The sequence below is a fragment of the Frankliniella occidentalis genome, unplaced genomic scaffold, assembly GCF_000697945.3.
Source record: "Frankliniella occidentalis isolate FOCC.00 unplaced genomic scaffold, Focc_3.1 Scaffold10, whole genome shotgun sequence".
NCBI lineage: Eukaryota > Metazoa > Arthropoda > Insecta > Thysanoptera > Thripidae > Frankliniella > Frankliniella occidentalis.
The window spans coordinates 3010695-3016612 of NW_026267140.1; the positions used below are offsets into that span (position 1 = coordinate 3010695).

Here is a 5918-nt window from a genome sequence, read left to right on the forward strand (position 1 = left end):
AATACACTATAAAAACATTAGCCATAAACCTCATCAACATCCACACTTTGGTAGACATAAATGTAGCAAAGTAATAAATGCGCAAAAAAGAGGCCTAGGCTTTGTTGTCGTTGTGGTGCCGCCATGACGACGGCATGGAGATGGAGACTAGAGGCGTTTGAATTTCGTCCTTTCCCGAAGCAGACCGGAAACCACAATGGCGTTAGTTGGGGTTAGGGTTCGTTTAGAAGGCGCTATCAGTAAAGAGGTGCATCTTGACGAGGCGGTGCGACATTTGCTAGTTCAAGAAGTTTAATTAAATTGTGAATTTGTTTATTTTGTTCGCATCTCTACCATAAGTTACGTTGGAAGTGATTTGAAAGACTATGTTGTCACGATACGACGCTAGCGCCTGGATCGCCTCACGACACCACTTTCTTGAGGTTAGGACGGTCATCGTTTTTGAGTGTACCCCGCCGTTGCTTCATCATTGCAAAGGTAAGTGTCAATTTATGCTGTAAAATGTTACCGAATGATGTTTGGCTAGCGCGGAAACAATTAACAAAGTTAAAATTAATATGTATGCTAACTACAACGCAGCCGAAAAGTTCTCTCTCTGTGTACATTTGAAAAGAAAAGAAAAACTGTGGTACCGAGAACAAACCACGTACCAACGGCGACTGTGTTCACAATTATGTTCAGAGTTCAAAACCGATGTGACTATGGTGTTGGGCTTGTGCTGCCTTTAATGTTTTCCTGGGAAACTTCTTGCTTGTGATCCAAATTCAAAATTCTGGCGGCAGTGGTAGATTTGTGTGCCATAAATTCAAATTCTGACCACATTCAAGAGACTGCGGAGAGAAAGCACTTGCGATATACTATCAGGCAAATGTACGCATTACCGCTATAGTCTGACCAGCCAGAGAATGCTCCTGGGTTTTGCTGTAGCCGCCCACAAGAGCCCATGCTTCGACAGTGGTTGAGGTTAGAAACAATTTTGAGGCTGCAACTCTTTTCTTCCTAACTGTTTGAAATTTTTGACCTCGTAGCGCAAAAGCGGTCGACTTGTTCCTTTGCGTTACGGATTCAAAATGTGCTATTCGGGTTTAGTGAAAAGGTTGCAGGCAATGAAAGTTTTCAGCCCCCCTACCCTCTCCTCCGCCCTCACCCTACCGTCGAAAAGGTGTGTACGTACAGAGCTACTCAGCTGTCTGAGCGCACGATTACTACACCGAGCATCAGATGAACACACTCACACGACTACCGTGAGTTGCAGCCGGTGCCGCCGGAGTGCTTTAGTTCGATTAGCCCTTGTTGCAACTGTGTGGAAAGGCATCGCGAAGGGCTTATCTAGTCAAGGACCCGATATCCTGCGGACCTTATCCGATCACCGCGAGCAGGAGATTAACTCTCGGTCTCGGCACGGCGGCTGGCTGGGCGCGGTGCCCCAACGTTACCCCCCCCCCTCGCCTCATAGAAGGGGGAGGCAATGGCGAAAGGTTCAATCCCCCCCCCCCTAGAGCTAGAGCTCACTACACTTTGATAGAGTCGTCGATTCTCTGTCTCTGGTGAGCTCGGGAGGGAGTCTATTGTAGAACAATGACTGGTCTGGCCGGTCTAGTATGTTCCAAACTTCCTCTTTGAATAGATTCGCTCGGAATGACGATATCTCCAGTTACTGTGGGGAGTCCGTGGGAGCTGGCAGCACGGCGAGGAGGGGGAGGGGGGCCGCCCTGGCCTGCGGCTGTGCTGCAGTGGTCATTCCACGCTGCGGGCCCGAATGCGTTCCGCACGGGGGGGGGGGGGGGGCACCCACGACTGAGCCGCACTGAAACGCTCGCCGGAGAGCCTGACTCAGTGACTCACTCGAACTTTGAAAGACACACGATCATGACCTATGAAACTAAAAATCGCCTCCTGCTGAGAAATAAACTTACATACTGTTAACTATAGTGAATTAATCAAATAATCGGATACATTATCTATGCCACAGGGTTCGTTGCATCTTGACTCGGAATTTAGAGAACACTGCCATTACCTAATCCGTTTCCATAAGGCGGGGAAAAGGGGGGGGGGCGCCCGACCGCGACTCGGTCGGAGCACCATCGATGACTCAGTGACTCGATCGTTGAAAGACACCGTCACGACTCATTATACTAAAACTGCTCACTACAACAAAAGGTTCTAAGTCACACTTTGCAGGGGTGCTGAACATTTTGAGTTTAATACGTCTCGCCGAAGCCCCGAAACAGCCCTAAGCAAAGTTACAAAAATTTAACTCTCACCTTTTTACACCTTTTAAAGGTTTGAGTTACTTTTTCAAGTGCAACTGGGTCTGCAAACTTACGGTTATTGTTAAATGCTCAATATACCAGGTGGCTGATTCACGCCGCACACTTCTGTAGGTATACTGTACCGCATGCACGAGTGCAGGCGGGTTGCCTACTCGCTCGGCTCGTAAGGCGTCGTCGACAGGGGCGATAGGCAAGCCCGCCCGCACTCGTGCATGCGGTACAGTATACCTACAGAAGTGCGCGGCGTGAATCAGCCACCTGGTAGTACATATGGCAAGCGGACTGTATCAACCTTGCGACACCATCCGGTATTGCGCTGCATCTTGACCCACAATCCAGAAGAGGCGGACGTTACTATGTATCTATACCTGATCCTGATCCGTTTCCTCCTGCTCGCTTATTGGCTGACCACGTCAGTTCCTTCACCGTCGGCCAATCAGCGTGCGGGAGGGGCCTCTCGTCTCTCGTGTTGGTCTTCAAATAAGGTCTGGGCCCCGTTTAGATGGGCTGAGGTGCATCACCCCACGGGCGAGTAAGGGTGAGCCCGAGGCACGTGTCAGGCAACCAGGCCGGCTGCCTAGGCCTGGGGAACCTTGGCGCTCCTCGAGCTCTGCGTGCATACGTTCAGGTCAACCATTTTTTCTCTGGATAGGAACGAGGGAATGGAGGGGGGGGGGGAGAGAAGGCCAACCTGTCCAACCCAGAGAAGGACCACGTAGTGCAAATGAAGAGCATGAAAATTCATTAATGCCTTCTCGTCACTGTGATTTACATATTCTGGCGTGGCTTGGCGTGGCGTAGCGAGTAGTATCACAGCCACACTGAGTCGTTTGGTGCCCGTCAATGTGCCAGAGAGGGAGAGAGGGGGAGGGAGAGGGAGAGCGAGAGAGAGGGAGAGAGAGAGAGAGAGAGAGGGGGGGGGGATGAGAGAGAATGAGGATGAGAGAGAATGAGAGTGAGAAGGGGAGTGAGAAAGAGAGTGAGAATGAGCGTGAGTAAGTAAGTGGTTGGTGAGTGAGTGTGTAAGAAAATATGAGGCAGGGAATGGACGCGGCCAGAGAGCGCCTTGCGAGGGAGCAGCCCCGTAAGCAGGCGCGCAGGGCAGACTGCCTACCTCCACGGAGTCCCAAGCACCCGTTTGGTTCTGTGCTAGAGAGGATGCTGTGGCACTTTGCCTTGCGGTAGTCACAGTGTCTAAAATTCACGGGGTGTCTGTGTATACTGAAAAAAAATTGAAATGTCCCTCCCTATTTTGAGCGAGGGGGCAATAACTCCCTTTTGAAGTGTACGCATGATTCCCGAAATTCTTGATTCCCGGTGATTCCCGTCCGCTTATAATTATTACACTGGTTTTTCCGGGTTGTTTTAGTGGTATAAAACGCTTATTGCGACTGATTTGTACTTATTTCTCTAGTTTCCCGCTTATTCTAAGCGATTTCTATTGATTTTGATCAATTTTATCCTGATGATTCCCAGACAGGTGTACACATGATTCCCGGAGTTATTGCCCCCTCACACTCACCTACTGCGCTTGAATTCCGGACAGTGACTGAAGGGGGTCTGTTCGTGAAGTGGATCGTGTGCTTGGTCCCGGGTCCGGATTTTTCCTAGAAAATTCACACGTTTACCCCCCTATGTGAACGAATGGATATTCACACACCTACATGTGAGCGACGTTCACACACATGCGTTTCCAGTGCATGGAAGGAGCCCGTTTCCCATCTCTGGTTTCGGCGGAAGTACTTCCTTACTTCCTTGAAGTTTTCTGATTTTGTCGGATATATTGTCGTCTAAGCTGAATTCCGGTCCCCCCAGGCTAGGATCCTTTCAGTGAGACGGGCTAGCTGTGCTGAGGGGCGCCATCTCCTACTTCCCCACCCCAGCACCCCTCTCTATCTGCCGATCGCACGCAATGCAACAAGCCCCCCAGCCCTTTCGGCTTTTCGACTCCGATACATGGGAAAAAGAAAATAGACCGCCTTATACCCTTACCCCATTAAAGAAACAATTACAAAATAAATTCTTATTTTCTATTGTTCCCCTCTCTTGTCGAATCAAGCACTTTTTATTTAACAGCCGGACCATCCATATACCTCGGTTTAGTGCTGCGGAGTCGAAAAACTGTTCTTTCGTACCGCTTTGTGGGGACGGTGAAGCAGTGTAACGGCCGAGGGGTCGTCAACTCTCCTTGGCCGTGTAAGGAGGAATATTGAATATTACAAATAATATTGGTAATATTGAGACAATTTTCAAGCTGTGACGTCATAATACAAGAAAATGTGTAATATCGAGGTAATATTACCAGTAATATGGCTAATATTGGTGTAATATTTGAGGTAATATCAGTCCGTGTACGGAGGAATATCGAAGTTGACGACCCCTCGGTAACGGCTCCTTGGTAAAAGTCGGTGGGTACGGTCTCTCCGTACTCTGTTCTCCGTAGCATGTTTCAGTTTGGCAGGTCACGGTGCACCGTACCTGGTACCGTATTCGTCTCTCATTTTATACAGTGCAGTTTGCATACTACTGCTCTTCCAATTTGGTGTCGTCAATCGACTCGACGAGTGCGCAGTCGATTATCCCGTACTTTACTTTGACTACGGAGCGATGTTGTAATTGATCAAAGAGTCGACTTTAAACCTCCAAAATAGAGAAAATAGGATCCGTATTCGATAATTATGGGCGAATTTGTACTGGTTTGCTGAAAGTTCCTTGACAGTGCAGTTGTATTGTTATATAAGCGCCTTGAAACCGACAGGGGGGTGGGTAGGGTACGGCAATGTCTCGAAACATGTGAGCGTTCAGCGTGCTGCTCACCGACAAAAGTCAAATTGCGGGCACTTTGCCAACAAGTCAATAGTTGGCCAAGGGAGCTGAGACGATCATCTAACGCTCAGCCCTCCCCGGTTTCTAGTATTGCAGTAAATGTTTTTCAATCGCTAATTTGCAGTGAGGGAGAGAGAGTGATCAGCCCTCCCCGGTTTCTAGTATTGCAGTAAATGTTTTTCAATCGCTAATTTGCGACAAATTTTGTAATTTAGGTATTGCCACACTAACAAGTGAAGCAGCACGCATGTCTATTACTAATAGTCAGTATTGTGTAGTAGGGTATAGAGAATCCGTTCTGTGCTGTTATCACCCTACCCACACCGACATATACCGGTTGAGTGTAGCGCAAACGTAAAGGGGTGTGTTAAAGGAATACGAGAGTAGTTACATTTTAAGGGACGGACCGCCAAGTACAGTACCTACTCTGAACAGTTTTGCAGGCCGAGACACGTCTCTCACGTCACGCTTGTTCGTCTTTTCAGGCCGCGCTCTTTAAATGCTATGCTGCGCTCCCCTGACGCTTACATGTTGTTAGAGCCACACGTTTCTGACACAAGCGCGCTTATGGTCTCACGGTTGTTAGTGTGAGACATAAGTGGTACACTGAGTTTGCAGTCATAAGTGTGAGGCCTCTTTTATTGCACTTACAACTGCTAGACTGTATCAAAACTTGAGCTTTCCGAGTGCCCAAGGCTTGTATTTTCCCTACACATGGGCTTGGGAACCCTTCAGAACCTCTGTTGTTCACGGCAGGAATATAGGGTACTCCGGGGCTCGACTAGACCGGAAGGAGAAGAACAAAAATCGTCGGGCCGG

General features: G+C 48.7%; 1 protein-coding gene across 2 annotated transcripts in view; it reads left to right on the forward strand.

Annotated features, from left to right (window-relative positions):
- The first annotated feature begins 215 nt into the window (after positions 1-215).
- The window catches only part of LOC113212602 (dual specificity protein phosphatase 10-like), an 84656-nt gene continuing 78953 nt past the window's right edge, over positions 216-5918 (forward strand). For both annotated transcript variants that reach the window (XM_052277458.1, XM_052277457.1), the window contains exon 1: positions 216-477. The gene's annotated coding sequence lies outside the window, so the exon portion shown is untranslated. The remainder of the gene's footprint in view (positions 478-5918) is intronic.